Genomic DNA, 23,122 nt, shown 5'->3' on the forward strand with positions numbered 1-23,122 from the left:
ACGAAGCCCGACAGGAAAGGGAACAGTCTCTCTTGCTTGAGTATTGACAAATAAAGTTGATGCGGTAAAAAAAAGCAAAGACATTATTTGGAACAACTAGACAAGGCTAATGACAGATCCCTAGGTTGGTCTACCAGGAAGCGCAAGGCAATTTGTCCGACTTAGTTAAGGAATATGATAATGCCCTAATTATCTGTCTAAGATGTGCCCTGGATATTACAGAGGAGACAAAGAATAAAGGGTGGCAAACCATGAATTATCCGAAATAATCCATATTGTTAAAGGTTGGCTCCTGAGAAAGTCTGGTCACTGGCAGCTTTCTCATTTGCCATTCATCTATTGTTAATTTAATCTTTTGTATATATTCAAATTTTTTTTCCCTGGGTTAACATTTGTTGGGAGAATGTCTCTTCTTGTTCCCCGCCATCATAGGAGGCATGTTTTCCCAACCAGCGGCTTTCCATGCCTTTCTTTTATTCTGGTAACTGGACTTGCAGAGAGCCAAGAAAGCATCAACCCACTGCTAATTAAACAGATTTATCCAACTGGATATTGTTAGGAGAATTTAAAATATAAATTGATGAGTGCTTGTTTAGTGCCATTTGAAGTAAAAATTGAAAGGATTTATCGGCTGAGAAGAAAAAGTCTCAGTGTCTCAGGTGAAAGCCGGGAAATGTAATGAATTTAAATGTATCCCACCAGGGTAGCCATATTTCTTCTCACTGTGAGACGCTGATGCCTCTCAAATTAATGGAAGTAAATTACTATCTTAATCTGACAAATCTATCACTGTTTTATCAAATCAATTTGCCAGCTCCCAAATAGATCAGGGAAACAGTAGAGGAGAAGCAATGGATTTCTTTTCCAAAGAGTAGTGTGAACCCCATATTCTGAGGGAACATCCATGCCTGAGCCCTTCTGACTTACTTTCACCCCATTTGATGGAGCTCTTTGCACCAAAAAAAATATTTGTTGGAACAAGCTCAAGGCAATAACTATATCTTAAACCCAGAGAGCGTTGGACCTCCCAATGTTTTCCATGTCTTCTGCTCTACGCTTTCTGACATAATCTGTGGCCTCCCGAAAACTTTCTACCAGGACTAGGATGCAGGACGCCTGTGGGAAGACCTGACTCCCCTCAACAGCCTTGACACTGTGCCGGCTCCTTTGCAAACCAGGCCTGCATGCCACCGGTTGAGAAACCAGGTTGCCATAACTAACCCATCAGCAGGTAAATTCTACCACCCCCTGGTGGAAATGCTTCTTGTGTGGACTCCAAAGCTTTCTTGAGATACATGTGCCACTTATTTTGAGGCATTTAATAACAAATGAAAGCACTGGAGACAGTGTAGCAGTGCAGAAATGTGTGCACTTCTGCAGTTAACTTTCATGATGACAGGGCCCAACCACATAAGTGCCACAAAAACACCGCCATCTCCACTTCTCTGGCAAATTGAGCAATTGAGGCTTATTTCTTGAAAGCATGTCTTTCTTAAGCTGTGTATTCCTTGACTTAAAATGTTTTGATATTTAGCCAACTAAATATTACCATCCCAGAGATGGAGTTCTCTTAAAATTGTTTATCTTTTCGTTTCTTTGCCTGTGTTCTATTTTTGTACTCTTTCATGTTTTCTTTCCTTCTAGTTTTCCTTCTTTTCTTCATTACTCTCTCCTTCCTGCCTTTTTTTTTTTTTTCTGCCACACAGGCTTGCGGGATCTTAGTTCCCGACCAGGGATTGAACCAGGGCCCCAGCAGTGAAAGTGCCGAGTCCTAACCACTGGACCACCAGGAAATTCCCTGCCTCTTTTTAAAAAAATTTTTAAATTTCCGCTTTATTGAGGTATAACTGACAAATACAACTGTAAGATATTTAAAGCATACATCATGGTGATTTGATATACATGTACATTGTGAGAGGATTCCCCCATCAAGTTAATTAACACATCCATCACCTCAATTATTTTTTTTTTCTTTTTGGAGAACATTTAAGTTCTAGTCTCTTGTAAATTTCATTTATACAATACCGTGTTCTCAACTATAGTTACCATATTTTACCTTATATCCTCAGACCTTATTTATCTTACAGCTGAAAGTTGGTCCCCTTTTACCAACCTTTTCTTATTCCCTCACCCCTCTTCCCTGGCAGCACTTTTCTACTCTCTGATTCGATGAGTTTGATTTCTTTTTTTTTTGATTCCAGATATAAGTGATACAACACAATATTTGTCTTTCTCTGTCTGGCTTATTTCCCTTGGCATAATACCCTCAAGGTCTATCCATGTAGTCACAAATGACAGCATTTCTTTCTTTCCCATGGCTAAATAATATCACATTTTGTATATAAATATATTTTATATATATATATATACACACATATATACATATATATGTATCCACTGATGGACACTTAGGCTGTTTCCATGTCTTGGCTATTGTGAATAATACTGCAATGAACATTCAAGTACAGATATCCCTTCAATATTCTGTTTTCCTTTCCTTTGGATATACACCCAGAAGTGAGATTGCTGGGTCATACGGTATTTCTATTTTTAATTTTTTGAGGAACTTCCATTCTGTTTTCCATAGTGACTGCACCCTGCCTCTTTTTTCTAACCTTCCTGATCTCTTGTTCTCTTTCTTTCCTTCTTTTTTTACACTTTCATTCTTCCTTCCTTCCTTCCCTGCTTCCCTTCCTTTCTTCCTTCCTTCCTTCTTCATTTCATATCTTTTTTCTTCCTAGGTATTTTTTTTTCCATTGTATTTTTCTGGCTGAAGACCAGAAATCTAATTATCACTGATTTTTTTAAGAAAAGCAATCCTTGGGAGTTCCCTGGTGGCCTAGTGGTTAGGATTTGGCACTTTCACTGCTGAGGCCTGGGTTCGATCCCTGGTCAGGGAACCATCCCGCATGCTGCGCAGCACAGAAAAAAATACAAAAAAATTAATTAGTTAATTAATTTTAAAAAGGAAATATGCTTTTAAAATGAAAGTAAAGAAAGCATATTTAAAATATATATATTTATATATAAAATATATATTTTTTAATTTATATATATAAAAGCAATCCTTTTGGAGTAGACTGTTAAATTTCTGTCTCTTCCTTTGTAAAAGACAAAAATGGTGGGTTACAATAAGTTCAGTGTTTACAGTTTGAAATTTACGTTTGGAATAATCAGGGTCTTCATTTGTAAGTTCTGAGCATCTCTTTCTCTTTGGTACTGTACTAATAGCCACTTCATTATCGTTTTAAATAAGTCTTTGGTATCTCTCATTATTAAGTGTTGTTATAAAAACTGTTTTATCCAAGACTATTTCATTATCATCATGAAATTCACTTAATTAGCATGTTTTTAAAATTAGAACACATTAAAAATGAAATGCAGAAATTTTACTAATACTTGATGCTTTAAAACATACTGTTATCTTTTTGGAGCAAAATTTCAGAGTATGCATCAAAACTATGAAGAGTGCATATACTCTTTGACCCAGAAATCCCACTGCTAGGACTTCATCCTAAAGAACTGACTTACTATAGAATATTTATGGCAGCACTGTTTACAATCACTATAGGTTAGACATAACCTCAATGCCCCCAAACTGGGTATTGCCTAAATATAAGTTATAGGTCTTCCATAATGTGGAATATCACATACCCATTAAAAATTACGTTGTAGAAGACTATTTTTATCATGTGGGAAAATGTTTTTAGTATGTTTTTAAGCAAACAAAGCAAGTTACAAAATGAGATCCATGTTGTGATCTCAGCTTGGTAATATATCGCCTCTCAGCTCCAAATCCACCTTCATTACCTCTTCTGCCTTAATGGGCTGGACCCTTCACACATTTTTCCTTTGCAGAGAGTATGATGTTAGGTTTGTTACTGGAGGGAGCGGGAGAGACAATGCAGGAGGAAGAAGCTTCCTCTGCCGGTTCAGATGCTTCCCTCATGTTTCTCTTCTTGCTCCTACACCGCTGGCAGAGGCCTCTGTGCCAGCCACACACCCAGAGCGTGCAGTCCCTCAGCAAGCACTTAGCCCCTCCCTAGCCAGTGAGCACTTGCAGCAGTCCTCCAGGTGAGACCACCATCACCATCACCCCACCCTGCCAGCAAGCTGATTCTCGCTGTCCTGACTGCCTCTGAGCGCCTGTCCTGCAGAGGTATAGTTCCTGCTTGCCCGGCAGCTGTGGACCAGTCCTGGCTCAAGCAGCCCAAAGAACATCCCCATCCAGTGGGGCTGCAGACACATCCTCGTTTCCAGCAAGGTCTCCATCTGTCTTGGGAAGAGGGCCCCCCTTTGAAGTTGTTCCTCCCTTGGATGCTCTTTCTCAGCCTTAGGGTATTCTTCAGAGTGTTCTTTTCACATTCCTAATTATGCCTATGTCATAGTTAATAGTTCTTTATAATAAATTTTCCCTGTTCAAACTACTATGTGGTTTCTGCATCCTGATTGGATCCTGACTAATACATACGTTGATGTATAGGGAGAGAAAAGAGACTGAGACAAAAAGCCGAAAACTTAACAGTAGCTGAGTCTGGGTGATGTGATTATAGGTCTTTTTATTTTGGTCTTTGTGATTCGCAATATTTTCCAAAATATTTTGTAAGGAGCTTTTTATTTATTTATTTCAGTTTCTATGTCGAAAATTCACTATTATGCTAGCAAAAGTGAACCCTCGATACAAGTTTATGTTCTTGCTACAAAATTCAGACTTAAGAGCAAAATGATCACATTAGGTGCCTATTCAATCAGCCAACTGAAAGGAGCTGACCTGATAGCCACACAAAGTCTTACAATTCCTTCTAAGAACTGGCCTCTCTACAGTGAACACTATTGACTCCCTCCACCCTGGAGATCCACCACATCTCTGGTTTTAAAACCACCCTGTTGATGCAAAGGTGTTAAGAACTATTTTTGTAAGTGGTAAGATGATTTTTAAAAATACTGTAGCAATCTTGAAGAACATATCATGCAATTTTCCTGCAGCCTTCTGCTATTTAGAGATATATGTCTATACACATAGCAAATTGGTTTGTTACTGTTTCAGCAGAAATACCACTAAAATTCAGTGCAGGAACTGTCCTGTGGCAGGCAGAGTTCTAAGATGGTCTCCCAACTTCCCCAGCCCTTGACATGCACACACCTTCTCCCAGTTATTCAATCAAACACTGCAGTGAGAGGGTTTTGCTGATGTAATTAAGGTCCCAAACCGGTTGACCTTAAAATAGGGAGATTATCCTGGTGGGCCTGACCTAATTATATGAGCCCTTTAAAAGAAGCCGATTTTCTCTGGTTGGTTGCAAGAAAGGAGAAAGTCAGAGATTGGAAGAATAAGGGGAACTCAACATGGAAAAGTTCTCCATTGCTGACTTTGATGATGAAGGGGGCCAAGGGCCAGGGAGTGTGGGCAGTCTCCAGGGGCTGAAAGCAGCTCCCGGCTGATGGCCGGAAAGGCAAAAAGGACCACATTTCTAGAGCCACAAGGAACTGAATTCTGCCAACAACCTAGACAAGCCTGGAAGCGTGTTAGGACCACATTTCTAGAGCCACAAGGAACTGAATTCTGCCAACAACCTAGACAAGCCTGGAAGCGTGTTCTTCCCCAGAGCCTCCAAATGAAAATAGAGAAACTAGAAAGCAAATCGACTGGATCTCGCGGGCCACCCCTATTCTTAGGGATCCAACGACACAGATGAAAATGTCTGTTGGAGGGACTACAGAGTCCTTGGAATTATGAGGTAAATCGATGTGGTTGTCTTTGTGGAAAGGCACGCCCACACTCCCAACATTAGCAGAGTCTGGATTATGGATCCACGTTCTGGATCAGAGGCCATGCGTTCATTGTTGGAGATACTGGGACTGCCCTTTATTCATCGTCTTTGGAGATTTGATTACAATGAGTGACTTCATGGTGAGCGAAGACTTGGGAAATGACAACTACTTTTTGTTTTGGTTACAGTTTTTAAACTGAATAATCTCTTATTCAGTAACAGGTTTCTGTTTTCTAACTTTTTTTTTTTTTTTTTTACTCCTGCTATTAACTCCCTCCCCCTACTCATAATCCTTTTGCCCTTATTTTCCTAATATGATCTCTCTAATTTGATTACTTTTTGCTTTTATTTTTGGTTTTCTCTGTAGCCATTTTTTCCCACTCTCCTTATTTTTGGCCATTTGTCCAAGAGTAGGAGATAAGAGGTATAAATTTTACCAGAAACCTTAAGTGATTTTGCCCATCAGCTTTCAAATCCTCAATGAGTATTTGAAACCTGGGTCCAGATCACTTTAAATGATTTTGCCCGTTATCAGAGAAGGAGAAAGTAAACTCTTCATAGAGGAAGATGAATTTGGAAAGTCCTGAAGAGAAGGGGTTGGTCTGTACCACTTTGAACTTAGATGATGTCACCAGAGTGAAGAAATTGCCACCGTGGATGGGAGCGGCCATGGAACATTCCACCCTCCAGCAGGACTTTCTCTGCCCTCCGAGTGAGTTGCTTTTATCCCCGTTTCCTTCTAGGTATTAATCCTGGTCCACTAATTCCGAATGTTCCCTCTGCAAATGGTTATTTCTCTAGTCTCCTACAGCCACGTCAAGAATAAGGCAAAATAACACTTTATTTCCCTTTCGATAGTCGACTGGTAATTGACTACAAAAGCCGTGAAATCACAGTGAAAGCCCATGAAATGATCAAATTGGAAGGGCAGTGGTGCATATTTCCTCTGTTGACAAGATTGACATTACAGATTTGAAAGTCTTCATCGTCGTCTCAGTCTGCACCCTCCAAGAAGGAAGATGATTTCAAACTCGAGTTGAAAATTCACTAGCAGATGAGTTTCTCACCTGCCTTCCCTCTGCACAGGATCATTTTCTTGGGGATGTTTTTCCCTTGGAAAAGCTATAAACAACCCCATCCAGCAGCAGGGGTTAGAATGGAGGTTAAACGTGCAGGAAACCTATTCGATGAGTGTTATGGGTTGAACTGTGTCCACCACACACACACCAAATGCACGTGTTGAAGTCCTAACCCCAAGCACCTCAGAATGTGACCTTAATTGGAAATAGGGTCATTGCAGATATAACTAGAAAATTAAGATGAGCTCATATAGGAATAGGGTGGGCCCCTAATCCAATATGACCAGTGTCCTTATAAAAAGGGGAAATTTGGACACAGGGACACACACACAGAACGAAGGTCATGGGTGAAGTTATAGGCACAAGCCAAGGAACCACCAGAAGCTTGGAGAGGGCCCGAGAACAGACCCTTCTCTAGCAGCTTCTGAGGATGCATAGCCCCGCTGACACCTTGGTGTGGGACTTCCGGCCTCCAGAACTGTGAGACCATAAATTCTGTGGTCCTAAGCCACTACAGTGTTAGGAAACTGATACAATGAAGACAGTGATTCTCTCTTATTGATTTTGGGTGCCCTTGGCAAACAATACATCATTATTGCCCTTAAGCCCACGAGGGTTTTCCAAATTACACAAGGTTTGAAACAAGAGGAATGATCAGGGCTGCACGAGGCTTTTGACCTAGAAGCAAACCAGAGCTCTCTAGGAGCTGCTACCCACACTGATCTCTACAAAGTCCAGAAACGTGTCCCCGTGACGTCCTTCACCACCGGCGTTTCACTGTGGTGACCGAGCCAAAGAGCTGCTGCTTGTGCTTATGATCTAATGTCCTCTTCTGCTGAAAGCGGATGGGAACAGTAATTGGCTGGAGCAGATTAGTGCGTGTGTGTGTGTGCGTGCGTGCGTGTGCGTGTGCGTGCGGTCTTTTTTAAATGACAAGATTGCTCACAGGAAAGTAAGGATTTCCAATTCTTTCCATAAAAAAGTGGGTTTTTTCTTCAGTATTTAAAAAAATACCCTAACACTACTTTTCAAATGTTTACCTAAGTATAGCTTTTGAACACTTTTCTTCCTCATTTGGGAGAAATCTATATTATTTTTAGCAACTCACCATTTTAAATCACTCCTGTCAAATTAGCCAGATTTGTTTTTCTTTCTGTGTGAAGGTTTTTTGTGGTGATATAATCAAACTAACTTATTTAAAAGTTGGCTGTGTCTTCTATTAATTTTTTCTGATATTGAAGTTTGCAGTTGGCTGCAGTATTAATGTCTAATTTTATTTTACAAACATGGAGTTAAAGCCACTGAATCTTAGCATGCAGTCTAAGCAAATATGTACAACACATATGCAAGTTATGCCCCCATCTTAAGTACAGGGATCCCACCCTTGTATTTTAAGATATAGCTTCTGTATTTCAGCAGGGAGCACATTCTGTAGAGGGTACAGGGAGGAGTGTAACTTTCCTCTTTATCCTTAACATCAGATTTATGGGTGGTTTTAACACCAGATTTAAAGACAGATACAAATCAGCTTGTATTATTATTCTGCCCCTAGGTCTGCACAGAACATTCTCCTAAGTGCAAACCTATGAGGGGAAGATCAGTAGCTCAGAGGCAGAAAGCACCTGTTGCTTCTGCGGGCTCTCAGCTTTCTCCAACTCCTGCCTGAATTCATTCTGCCTCACCCTCCAGTTTCCAGTATGAAGGAGTAACAAATGTATGAAGGAAAATAGGGTGCTTTTAGCAAAATGCAAAAGGGACTCTTCGTAGTGACCAAAGATAGGTTTAAGATGTAGGATAATCTTTAGTACTTGGATGAGGAAAGGTGATAAAGATTTTAAACATGATCTGGCAGCTCCTTACTAACTTCAGTTTCTTCTGAATTTTTCTTCCTTGAACATCCTGTTAATTCTCAAGAATCACCCATGCCTCCACCCCAGGAACCTCTTCAAGAAGTCCCAGTGTCATTTTGTGTGCCCCAGTCTCCATTAGGTCAAGGACAATGGAAAGAGACTATGAGGACACATCAGAAAAACGCCGCTCTTCACCACAGCAAAAGTGACTCCAAGTGCACGCCCTCCTGGTAGAGGGTCACCAGCATCATCTTTTTCGATGACAGACAGTACATTATACTTTCGAAAACGTCTCTGGCTAGAATACCTGAGTTCATAAAAAAAAAGTGACCTGTGAAAAATGAAAATTCTACTCTTGACTCAAACGTTGGCCAGAAATATTTGATTGGGAAGGCGTTTTGTTTCCAGCTAGATGTTGTTGATTGGAGAATTGTCTGGAACCAATCGGCCACTCTCGCCTGTGTGATTTTTACCTTGTCATTTGACAATTTCTGAATATTCAAAGGCCCCTTAGAGACTCAAGCAATGGGTACTAATATGTATGTAAAAATTTCGGAAAATACGGTGCTATGTATTTCCCTGCTTCATCGGGGCAGAATGAAACAGTTAATGCCCCCCGCCCCCAAAAAACAGCAGTTTATTCTAGTCTCACAAGTAGAATCCAAGCCAATAAACTGTAACATAGCATAATATTTAGGACACACATGTAACTCTCAAGGATAATGTTCTATACATAACTCATAGAGTTAGTTCCAATCAATCTTCCTGTGAACACACAGTGCTAATAGGTCTACTGTGGCCTTTAGATTTCCACCCACATTTTGATACATTTGTTCGCTGGAAGGCACAAATTATTAATCAGTGTAGCCTCTTTCATGCTTCTGTTATTTGTAACCGGGGCCATCTAGAATACAAAACAAGAGGAATAAAATTCAAAGGCCAAATCATACCCAGTTTGCCATATAAAGTGGAGAATTAAGATGGAAAGTTTTTTTAAGAAAGCAGCATTTCTCTATCTGCTTCTAGGCTCTATTTAGGTTTCAACTTTACAGCTGCCTGTTGCTAGCATATCATGTGAAATTAGCTATCGGGCATTTGAAGTTAAAGAGCTGATTTTACAGCTCATTGAAGTTCTAAGGGATGCATTGCATTTAATTAAGATAGTTCTTTACATAGGGTTTAAATATATGTATAATGCTTCCCCAGCTATCAACAGGTGAAATTAACCAAATAACTGGAAAAAAAATATTTGCCTCCAGATAGTAATGAACCAGCCAAAAATTTACATACTGTTTTCATATGTACAAGCACAAAAATTCTTCTGCTTAAACAAAGTGATAGGGCTGAAAGAGAAATTCCATAGATAAGGAAGAGTAGTATTTTTAAAACACAGCAAGTGTTCAGTTTAAAATGTACCACCAGGGAATTCCCTGGCAGTCCAGCAGATAAGACTGCACGCTTTCACGGCCGAGGGCCCGGGTTCGAACCCTGGCTGGGGCCCTAAGACCCCACAAGCCACGTAGCGTGTCCAAAAGAAAAGTAAAATAATAAAATAAAATGTACCATCCAATGGATTTAATCACAGAGGAGAGCAACGGAGGCTGTGCAATCTAGGAGGCAGAATGTGAGAGCAGTGTCAGATGACTTTTTGACTTATCTGGACAGCGCTCTACTGCTGACTGACCTTCTCTGTATAGGCTCTGGGCCCGGGTTCACCCTAGCAGAAAAGTACCCATCTGATAATCGAGAACATTTCCCATACACCTCTTAGCTTTGTCATTGAAGAATTTTCAGACTATAGCATAAATGAAAGTGTGAAAAATGAGTTTGCTGTGACTCTCTCTACAGTGTAAGAAGAAAAGTAAGTGGCTGAGGTTTGAGAAAAGTTTGAGAGAGTTCCTACTTAATGACAAGGAAATAATAATTATACCAGACTTAGAGATTTGCAGTCGCTTATCTGAACCCTTTTGCACCAGATGTGTTTCAGAGTTCAGAAATGGTAGGAATTTAGACTTATAATTGAATATGTATGTCATATATTATATAATATGCCCCTGGAGTCTGTGCAGCACTCCATAATCAAACACATTCACATTTATGCAGCTAAATGTATAAATGTTTGTACTAAGTGAGATAAGTAAAAGATGTCAATAGCCTCATATCAGGTCAGGCCATGTTTTGCTGCCAAGAGAGTTATGAGATAACATCCAGTTTTTAGAAAAAAATTTAATTTCAGAATTGTGGCTAAGGGATTGTACACCTGTATTATCATTTTCAATGCAGCCTTACACACAAATTTCACAATCATCTGTCAAAGATGCACTAAGGTTGGTAACACAGGTAATAGCTTCCCTGTATGACAATGTGGAACTGAGGGTTGAAAAAGGTGAAATGGTTTGACTTAAGGTCTTACAGTTGGTTCTTGGAAAAGTGGAAACATTAGTTTATAGGGATGCTCAAATAATGATAAAGCACAATAAAACATCCCCCAGCACTGTCCTGAAAGTCCACACTCTTGTAGAGAGATGTAATGACCTCATCACCTGGTCCACTGCCACTTCCATTAATACCTACCCTCATGGTGATCCAATTACCAGCCTTTATAATAAATTCCATATATCTTATTATATATACAGAGAAATTTTTAAAATATTTCTCTAAAAAGGAACTTCTCTAAATAGAAATTAATTGTTTCTATTATCCTCTAGCAAGTGACAAAAAGCTTTTCTTTACTTTTCTATAACTTCTAAGTAAAAAAGCATAGAAGGCAAATATTTCTCTTATTCCTGCACTGAATGCCAGCTTCCTACAGAGAGAGAGAGGAGATATAAAATGACAAGAGTGAGACAACACCCAAGAGAATGATTATGAAAAAACAGTCCTTCCCAAAGAGTGCAGTACTCAAAGAAGAGGAAAGGATAACACAACTGTAGAGGAACTTGACAAACACTTCCTCAGCCCGGCGACCAAGGTCAGCAGCAACAGTGATAAGTCATGCTGAAATTATGTGTCCTTGATATGGTGTGATGAGAATGGTGCTTTTCCTGTGTCTTCCCCCCACTCCAAAAAAACTTATAACCCCAGTCTCATCATGAGAAAGACATCAAAGAAACCCAAATTGAGGGACATTCTACAAAATACCTGACTGTACTCCTTAAAACTGTCAAAGTCATCAAAAACATGGAAAACCACATGAAAAACTATCATAGTCTGGGGGAACCTAAGGAGACATGATCACTAAATGTAATAAGATACCCTAAATAATATACCGTAAGAGAAAAAAGACGTTAAGTAAAAAGTAAGGAAGTCTGAAGAGAGTATGGACTTTATTTAATAACAATAATGTATCAGTATCGGTTCATTAGTTATGACAAACGCACCATACTAATGTAAGATGTGAATAATGGGGGAAATGATGAGGGGCATATGGGATCCCTCCGTACTAGCTCTGCAACTATTTTGCAAATATAAAACTATTCTGAAATTTAAAATTTATTTTAAAATACTCAATAATATGCCAAATATATAATTAAACAGTAAAATGGAAAAAATTATTTAGGATATGAAATAGCTTAACTTATATAAAAATATTTTTATAATAGAGAACGTTCTTCATTGTCTGTGATTTATAAAACTGGATTTCTACTAATGTTCTTTCACTGTTATTCTCCGTTTTCCTATTTAAAATTTGGAAAATAGATCTGTAGAATTTGGAATTGTATAGAATTTTGTTCATCTTTTTGTATCACGTTAGCAAATGTAACTCACGCAGTAACTCAACTGTGCGAAGGGAGTATAATTTTGTCATTTTGTCTCTAGCTTATCTTCCTTTTGACCTCACACTTTATGGTTGGTGGGGAAAATAACTTCTTGTTTTATGCCATTCGAAACTTAGTCTGATCCTACCATTAAAATCCCTTTAAATACTGTTCACTCTCTCAAGGAAGACGTATTTTCAGTCTCTCAGTCTGCCCGGTCTTCTTTCTGTCTCCCTTATCAGCTGAATTTCCAAGACGATAACCGGGTTCACTGGAGGAGAATGTGGCCTCATGCAGACTTGTGCTGGAGAGAAGAGTTGGTGCCTCTGCATCCTCTGGTCTCCAAGGAAATCTCCTGCCCACCAGGTTGCCAGGCATCTATAACCTCTGATGCTGAGGACCGTCCTGGTGAACTTGACGTCCTTTCTTTTAGCCCAAGGAAAGCCATGTGGGGATTTTGAGCTTTGGCATCATTCTACCAGGCCACAGTATCCAATATTTACTCCAATTCAAGGTGCCCCTCAAAACCACCCTTAATTTACCTTTTAAAGCAATCAAGAATATTTTAAAGCTACATCTTTAGGTCAAAGTAAAACTGTCAGAGTTCATCTTTTCCTATGCCCTCAGATACATCCTAAAACTGGAGATCCTTCGTCTCCCTCAAAAGAGGATTTTCATTAGTCAGACCCGAAATAGAGTCATGTAGAGTTGGATTATGTCACTTGGTTTCTCTAAGGTCAGATGTCATAACCCCATGCTTTCTAAAGGGCTTGCTGTGTGCTTGCTGATGGACTAATTCAGAAAAGGGCTGGTATAACCCAGTGCTTCTGAAGCAGTGTGTACTCAGACCCCTAACCGCTATTGACAGAAGGATTAGGCTTCTAAAGAAGACCAACCAGGTCTTTTGTGGAGTAGCAGTTGGGGGGACTTGGAAGTCTTCATCGGGCACTATTTGGACTTCCCTAAAATGTAGACAGACGCTGGGCCTCTTCTTACCCTGAAGCCCCCTCATGAATATAATGGGAAACCTTAGGCCTTCCCATTTCTTGTGAGCAATGGAGCTTGAAACTGGAAAGCTCTTTGTATAGACAGACTGAGCTCCTTATGTGCCTTGTTAGGCCAACAAAGTTACTGAAGTGAGGGTGACAGGTTAGAAATGTAGCAGGAACAAGGAGGGGAATGGTGGCCCCCCTTCTGATTCTTTAAAAGGTTTGATTTTTCTGTGCCAAATGGAGAACTTTAACTCTCCTGTCTCTTAGTTTGGCAGGACAAGAGAAAGGTTAAAGAGATGACAACTTTGTTAATAGAAGCCTTTTTTTTGGTCCAGAGAGAAGACTCCAAAGTAAAGCCAGCCTTCCCCTTTACCCTCTACTCTTTGCTTCACACTCCTTGAACCAGTGGTGTGAATTGTCAACCTACAAACTTAGGCAAAAGATTGAATTCCGTGGGGAAATAAAGACTCAGACAACCCCACGATCACTGCAGCTAGCTCAGAGCATCCTGAGTCCCTCACTGCCTCTCTTCTACCTTCAAACCGTCTATGCTCTGTGGAATCCCATTTACCCCCAAGGGCCTGCTGTAATATCTCCTTTTCTAGGAAGTCTTCATTTATCTCAATCTCTCCCTCTATTCTGTGCTTGAAAAATTCATAACTCTTTCTGGGCTTTTCTCCACTCTTAATATCACCTTAATTCATCTTATCACATTGCATTACAAGACATTCGTTTGCATTGTTTTTATTTTATAGAAAACTGGAACTCTTTGTCTTATGCATCTCTCTATCCCCGGTACCTAACTTGTATCTGGTACATAGCAGGTGTTCAATAAGTATTTGTTGAATAAATGAATGGGCACTAGGGGCAACATTTGCAGATAAAATTCAGGAATCATGATTGTTCCATGTTCTTAGGGAAGAATAGCCCCTCCCCTAGCCTCAGAAAATGAATTATGACTGGTGTAAGGCTGCTATCTTCCAACTACTCTTTGCCAGTGATTGAACCGGGGAGAGGGCAGGATGTATCCATTCCACAGCCATGAAACATAAGGGAAATGCTCCTAGGAAGGCATTTGCTGACCTGATAAAAAGAACAGAATCATATGATGTTCCTCTTTCTACTCCTTGTCTTCAGCATCTTTCTATTCCCCTTGCTTAGTTTAGAATCAGCACATAGCCGGTGCTCAGTAAATATTTGTTGAATGAGTGAATGAATGAATGAATAAGTACTAGGGGCAACAACTGCACTACCTTACCCAGGCATCACCTTGAACGTGGATTTGGTGGCTGATGCTGCAGCAGCCATCTTCCCACAGTGAAGGAAAGGCTGGGCATCCCAGATATCTACTGAGCTGCTGAACCAACATCCAGCGTCCATTCACGTTGCTATGTGAGAAAAGCAAACCGCTATTGATGTAAGTAACCATTCGTCAGGTTGCTTTGTTACTTGCAGCCAAAACATCCTAACCAATACGGGGATCATGTTCTTTTTTTTTTTTTTTTTTTTTTTATTAATTTACTTTTTAATTGAAGGAGAAAATACAAAATCCCTGCAAAATAATTTCATTGTTTTTGATCATGTTCTTTTCATTGTTGCCTCCTTGCCACGTACTGTGTTCAGCCACACGTCTCTTGTGGGCGCATCTCCATGGTACTGAGAGACTTCACAGTCCATGTGAGGGAAAACTTGAGGTTTTTCTAGACCTATAAATTTCTACATTAAGTCTTTTGGTGTGACCCAGTTGTTCACAAATCTGTCTGAAGACTGCGAATAAAAGATTTTAATGCAATGTGTTAAGTGCTGTATAGGAGTTTCGATAAAGCACCAAAAAAAAAAAAAAGATTGCTACTAATACTAAACAATCTTAAATGTGTTGCATTCTTTATCTTCAGCAATGGGGAAATCCCCACCCCCTTGCTTTCCTGACACTTCCTGTTTCCTTCTGACAGAGGAGGCCAACCTCTCTTATTCTCACTAGGTTTCTGTCATTGGCAAGTTTTAGAAATAATGTCACTAGGGAAATGACAAGTAAGTGAAATAAAATCTCCATTGTTCTATTTCCTCACGGATGAGCTTTATAAATTCAAGACCCCCCCAAAATTAGTTCTCATTCAAGTTGACTTAATAAGAGCAGATCAAAGTGTTTGTGTAAACAGCTAATTTACTCCAGGGGAAATCTATTCACCGACTTTCCTGCAACTTTTCTCTCTCTTTCTTCCTCACAACAGCTCTTCCTCCTTAATCCCACCACAGAACAAGACCACAGAGGGGACTCTTCAACATTGTGACAGAGAAGATCAACAACCGGATGGATGAGTGGTCAGCTGGACTTTCATTTTTGTCCCGTGTGGTCTACTGAGACAAATACATCCCACTCAGTAGATATCTTGTTTTCCCACATCTTTAAATAAAATACCTGTGATAAATGAGAGTACATGTGTGAGTACACATTTATTAGAGGAAACCGGGACACGACACCCCAATGTTTTATTAGTATAGATTCGTTCTCTCACATTACTCCTTCATCCATATTTTTTGAGATAGGTCAGTCTACAGGTCTCCAAAAGGTTAAAGTATAGCAGCTAGGATTAGAAATTGCACTTTGAGTACCACATGCCTTCTTGACATAGAATTAACTTGATCTATAGGATCAAGTGTTTACCTTTCACCCAGAAAGGAAGAGTCTATGGTCACTACACAAGATTCATCATCTGAAGATGTAGGATGATTGAGGGAATCCTGAAGCAGGTATTATATATTAACATTTATAGTATGACTACGTTTATATGTTTATATTTTGCATGAATGAATCATTGACTACTAATAAATTACTGTGTGATCGTCACCAGAACCTAGGCATTACACAGTCATTGCCTTATCCAAAAAGATCAAATCTCAAGTGTTAAGTAGTGACACAGTGGTCCCTCAAAGGCCTTCTGGAAAAAAAGTTTTTTAATGCAGTGAACCATTAAGAAAGGTTCTGAAGTGACAGGTAAGAGGGGGAAAAATTCTCAAATGTACGTGCCTGAACTTTCAGGATGAGGAAAGAAAAGAATGAGACAGCAAGGTAGGAAACTGGAGATCCCTGATGCTTGGGTCTGCTGTGTCCAGTGGGCTCACTGGGCAAGTCATCTGGAGTGGGACAGATTGTTCCAGGCTGTGAAAGCTGCCAGATCACAGGATTTCTGGGATTTCCTCCTATTCCCTGGGGCAAGCTAGAAATGTAACTCTAAGCTGTCTTAGTAATGGGATATAAACTGTGTGTCCTTAATCAAGGACGGCAAAGGGTCTCATCTTTATCCATCCAATCTTGACTAGAATTCTAGAGAAGTAGCTCTTTGTGGGGAAAAAAATTAATGGTCATAAAGTTTGTGAAACACATTTTACTTTCCCTAAAAGATGATAATGGACAGAGCAAATCAAAAGTCTTAAAACAAATTTGATTTGAAAAAAATCTTGTTTTACCCAGTATTTCACATTTATTTGATTCACAGAAATTTTTTGGTTTGCATTTGGGGAATCATTGGTATAGACTAATGGGTAATAAGGCCTCTTTTCTCGTACTATCTCCACATGCTTCTAGACCCATCACTCAGAGATGTGCAAATGTAAAGCAAGTATTCTAGCTGTCCTTGGGAAAGACCAAAATGCACAGGATTCTGACTGGGAAGTTGAGTCTTTTTCAATAATATCAGTTGGATGTGGCTCTTGATGAGACCTATGCTTCTGCAGATTGTTTCCTTTAGGAAAAATACGAATTTAGGGCTTCCCTGGTAGTGCAGTGGTTAAGAACCCACCTGCCAATGCAGGCGACACAGGTTCAAGCCCTGGTCCAGGAAGATCCCACATGCCGCGGAGCAACTAAGCCTGTGCGCCACAACTACTGAGCCTGCGCTCTAGAGTTCGCGAGCCACAACTACTGAGCCCATGTGCCACAACTACTGAAGCCCGTGCGCCTAGAGCCTGTGCTCTGCAACAAGAGAAGCCACTGCAATGAGAAGCCCGCACACCACAACGAAGAGTAGCCCCCGCTTGCCGCAACTAGAGAAAGCCCGCACGCAGCAGTGAAGACCCAATTCAGCCAAAAATAAATAAATACATTAAAAAAATAATAATAATAAAAAATAAATACGAATTTAGGCAACATAGACTCCAGATAGGCTACAGGAAGCGCCTTCATGCTGGAAGACTGGAATTGCCAAAGCCAAAACTTGACCCCTCTGCAAAAGCCCCAAACCCGAGCCATTAACCCAAACTTTGGGAAATAGATGACATCAGATCGTTGAATTCTCAAGTCTTTTATATGTCAAAGGGCAAAGTCATAGGAATGGAGCTGCCCCTAAAAGAAATAAATGTGCTCAAGTAACCATAACCTCGGAAGAGAACAATTTTTATGCAAAGAAAGAAGAGGTAGCTCGAGTTAAAGGAAGAACCTTTTCCTTTTTCTTTATCTGTACAAGGCTGGGTCTGGACTCCAGTGAGGGCAGCATAAACATGCCATGTACAGGAAGGGCGGCTGCCTCCTGTTTACAGAAGATAAGCAGGTCCTGCACATGGTGGTTGACAGAGCCTAAGAAGAAATATGCCCAGGTGGGCATTCCTGTGAGGGATGGGGTGATGGATTTTGAGAACCATCCTGTCTGCCATCCTGACCTATTCACTTCCCATATTCCTAAACCCTCAAAAAGTATAGACTGCCCTCACTTTCTACTGGGGGATTACAGGAAGGGTCTATATCCACACTCAGGATGAAATAGGATAGAGAAAAACAAAAGAGTAGGACACTGGCCACAAAATAGGGGAGGAGCAGAGCAGTGGTCCAGAGCCAGACGACTGGATTAGGCACCAAAAAACCAGAAGAGATATGTGGAAATTACAAGACTTTTTAAACAGAATGGGGCCTCAGACAACTGTGACAGAAACACCAGAGTGATGACTCTGGAACATTCAGGATACACGTTCAATACAAGACATTGTTCATATATTTTTCTGACAAATAAGAAAACAGCAATGGTTCTAATGAAAATATCATCTTGATAGAAATGTCTATTATTATTCCTCATGGCCAAGGATGACAATATGAATGGTGGTGGGTATTTCTGAGTATTCTGGAGGAATTCCAAAGAAGGGATTAAGGGCAAGAAAAATATGAATGTGAAAAGGACAGTATTTTAATCCCACATACACCTAAGGATGACTGCCCTTGTTATTTCACTGTTGATAATGTATCGTGACTCTTTTTCAGAATCACTTGAAAGTCAACAGTATGCAGCACATTTTGTGTTCGATCACCCCAACTTTGATTGGCAGACCTCTACACCTTCTCACTCACAGAGTATTACATTTTTAAAGCATTTTTAAAAACTAAAACAAAGGACATTCTCCAATAGTCCCAGAGATTTGTTTGCTCTTCTTTACTAAAAAAGGCATTCTAGAATGTCAGGCCCACAAGGGCCTCACCTCTGATAGAAAAGTTCTATTCTCTTGTCCAAACACAGATCTACTATGGATTCTCTGCTTTTAAAATTACCATTATAATTTTAACTGTCGTATGTAAAGAATAGTAGTGAAATAGCTGAACAAACTGAACTGGATATTTTGACTTATTAAAGAAAAGAAGTAAGTAATTCTGTAAATACAATTTAAAATTAGCTGGAGCCAAGGCAAAACCAAGCTGCTTTTATGGTTTTGTTAACATTTAGGACACCGTGAATATTAACTCAGAGTTTGCTACTCACTGGGGAGTTCTGTGGACCAATTTGCTTAAATTCAGAGGCTAAAACACCTTTTTAAAATGTCAAATGTGTATAAGGAAAAAGGGAAAGAGCAAGGTAAATGCAATTAGCAAAAACAGAAAATTGGGGAAAGTGAAATTTTGGCATTTATATTTTGACCTCACATAGAGATAAATAGGGCTGTGAGTCAATGAGCATAAGGACTCTGAATCCAAGACTTGCTTTACATGACTGTGCTCTAGAAGCTTCCACGGGAGGTACATGTGCGATCAGCTTCTGATTGTACTGGCTGCCTCAGGCTTACCAGCAAGGGACCTATGTGAATAGCTTTGGTGTCCCATGTTCCAAAAGCTGCATGCAGGGCATTATGTTTGAAGCCCACTAACCATACAGTTTTTAATCTAGAATGAGTTATTTCCATCTTAAGTAGTAATAAGTAGTATTTCAAAATAGCATTTTAAAGAGACATAATGAGCATATTGAAAATAGCATTTAAAGAGACATAATGCTACAAATAACAAATGCTGGAGAGGGTGTGGAGAAAAGGGAGCCCTCCTACACTGTTGGTGGGAATGTAAATTGATACAGCCACTATGGAGAACAGTATGGAGGTTCCTTAAAAAACTAAAAATAGAGTTGCCATATGATCCAGCAGTCCCACTCCTGGGCATATATCCGGAAAAAAACTATAATTCGAAAAGATGCATGCACCCTTATGTTCACAGCAGCACTTTTTACAATAGCCAAGACATGGAAGCAAGCGAAATGTCCATCAACAGACCAATGGATAAAGAAGATATGGTACATATATATATAATAGAACACTACTCAGCCATAAAGGACTAAAATAATGCCATTTGCAGCAACATGGATGGACCTAGAGATCATCATACCAAGTAAAGTAAATCAGACAGAGAAAGACAAATATCGTATGATATCGCTTACATGTGGAATCTAAAATACAACACAAATGAACATATCTACGAAACAGAAACAGACTCACAGGCATAGAGAACAGACTTGTGGTTGCCAAGGCGGGGGGGTGGGGTAGCCTACTGCATAGCACAAGGAACTATATTCAATATCCTGTAATAAACCATAATGGAAAAGAATATGAAAAAGAATATATACCTCTATATCTATATATAGAGATAGATAGATAGAAATGAATCACTGTGCTGTACACCAGAAACTAATACAACTTTGTAAATCAACTACACTTCAATAAAAAATAAATTTTAAAAAATAAAATAAAGAGACATAATGATCAGCCACATTGGTTCTACGGCACACCTCTGAGGGTCTCTATGGGTTTTTTTTACTTTTCTTGACGTTTAAAAAATTTCTTTTGTCTTTGTACCTCAGTTTTTTCGGGGTGGTCCTTAAATGACAAAACAGGTCATTTCTGAGGAAGAATCACAGTAAAGAACTAGGAGATTTCATCCACTGAAGTCTATCAATGGCATCTATTGATTGAATAATGGCTGCAAGGAAAGCTATGAAAACAGCCCAGATTGAAGGCTATGGGGTAGGGCATTTGTCAGTGTGAAGAGATTCTAAAATGCACATTCCACTCTGGGAGTTTATCATAAGAAAACAGTGAAGGATTATGAAAAGATGTAACAAGGGGGTTCTTGGCAGCACTATTAATAATCATAAACATTGAAGGCAACCAAAAGTTCCAGCAATAGGGGATTAAGAAAATAAATCATAGTATGTTTAGACAATAAAATAATCTGCCAGTCGTTAAAAATAATGTTGGAGAAATGTCTTTATCAGCAGTAGAGAGCTGTTTACGATATATTCTTAGGAGAAAACACAGACTACAAAGCAGAACAAATAGCACAATACTATTTTTATTTATATATATGTGGATTGAAAAGTGGAATTACATGCATCAAGGTGTTAAAGTGGTTAACGTTGGGAGGGTGGAAGAATGGGATATTTTTATTTCTCCATCCTTTTGAACTTTTCCGTAATGAGCGTATATTACTTTTACAATAATGAGAGGCAAACATTTTTAATAGCAAATAATAATAATAATAAGCATCTCAAGAACCTGGAAGATTCATTTGCAGTTAATATTTTAGAACTTAACTATACTGACATTCTTTATTTGTGACAATGACTGAGGGGCCTCCTGGCACTTGGAAAAGGAGGGGTCAAAATGCTGGACCATCCACACAAGGAAGAACTGTCCCACCAATTGCTGTTTTTGTTTGTTTGTTTGTTTTTATTTATCTGGCTGCGCCGGGTCTTAGTTGCAGCATGCGAGATCTAGTTCCCTGACCAGGGATCAAACCTGGGCCCCCTGCACTGGAAGCGTGGAGTCTTAACCACTGGACCACCAGGGAAGTCCCCAGTTGCTGTTTCTTGCTAGGTGTCTATGCACAGGGAGTGGAGATGCACACATTTGACATAATACTGTGATATTGTGCAGAGATTCCTTTTTCTTTTCACAATGTTCATTAATGCTATTACATATAAAACTTATCTAGAATTGAAGAAATCAATGACTTATTATACAAATCCCTTTGGAGAAACCAGTGTAAATGACCTGAATTGAAGAAACCAGAGAAAACCTAAATGTGAGAACAGAGAGTTTATTCAAAGATGAATGAAATGGCCCTTGCTCTTAAAAAGCACATGATCGGGCTTCCCTGGTGGCGCAGTGGTTGAGAGTCTGCCTGCCAGTGCAGGGGACACGGGTTCGAGCCCTGGTCTGGGAGGATCCCACATGCTGCGGAGCAACTAGGCCCGTGCGCCACACCTACTGAGCCTGCGCGTCTGGAGCCCGTGCTCCGCAACAAGAGAGGCCGCGACAGTGAGAGGCCCGCGCACCGCGATGAAGAGTGGCCCCCGCTCGCTGCAACTGGAGAAAGCCCTCACGCGGAAACGAAGACCCAACACAGCCAATTAAAAAAAAAAAAAAAAAAACTACATCAATTTAAAAAAAAAAAAAAAAAAGCACATGGTCTATACAGAAGGCTAAAGATATCAGGTTGAGAAAAGCAAATGCAATAAATGAGACATGTGTGTGTTGTGTGTGTCTGTGTGTGTGTGTGGAAGAGAGTGAGAAGAAATTGAGATTAAGGAAGCAGTCTGGGGGAAACAAATTTATAGCAGTAGTGTCAGAGGTGATGGGAACTGGAATGGGCGGCACGGTTTCCGGGGCAAATATTAACTCCCTAGCCCTTGGTACCCAGGCAGAAGGGAGGCTTTCTGCGTGTCCCTTCTTGGCACTACTCCTCACAATGCCTCATGTGTCCTTCCCCACTTCACAGTTTCTCTTGATCACTCATAACTATCCTTCCTACTGTATATTGTCCTTATTTCCCTTGTTTACTCTCTGTGTCCTCCACTAGATTGTAACCTCCACGAGGACAGGGATTTTGGCCTATTTTGTTCACATCTGAATCCCCTAAGACAGTGCCTGCCATATAGTGCCTGCCAGTAGGCCCTCAATGATATTTGTGAAATTGATTTTTGAAGGACTGAATTCCCAAGAAAGAGACACAGTCTCAAAAGGGAGATTGCCATCTGTTAGAGAGAGAATTTCTTCCCCACTCCATATGTTTTCTTCCACGTGTAGCAAGCCACCTAGCATAGCATTCCTGGGCACTCCTCTCCAATTCACTCCTCCCCTGGGAAGATGGAGTGATGTACTCATCGATGCATTTGGGACAAAGAACGAGGCCTCCCGTCACCCTCAGGAGCAAGCTGCCCCCCAGGAAGCACAATTTCTGCTCTGTTCCTACTTTCCGTGATTTCCACGGAGCGGGCTTGTGGTCCAGCACCGCAATGGGTAGGAGCACAGACAATGCCCTCTAAATCCTGCAGCTACAGGTTCTATTTCCAGTATCAGCTTTCTCAGTAGTAAAGGTGCTATTTTGATTCCACACTTGCCTACTGTTTTATCTTCTTTCTCTGTTGG

Source organism: Eschrichtius robustus, chromosome 5 (assembly GCF_028021215.1).
Source record: "Eschrichtius robustus isolate mEscRob2 chromosome 5, mEscRob2.pri, whole genome shotgun sequence".
NCBI classification, from domain to species: Eukaryota; Metazoa; Chordata; class Mammalia; order Artiodactyla; family Eschrichtiidae; genus Eschrichtius; species Eschrichtius robustus.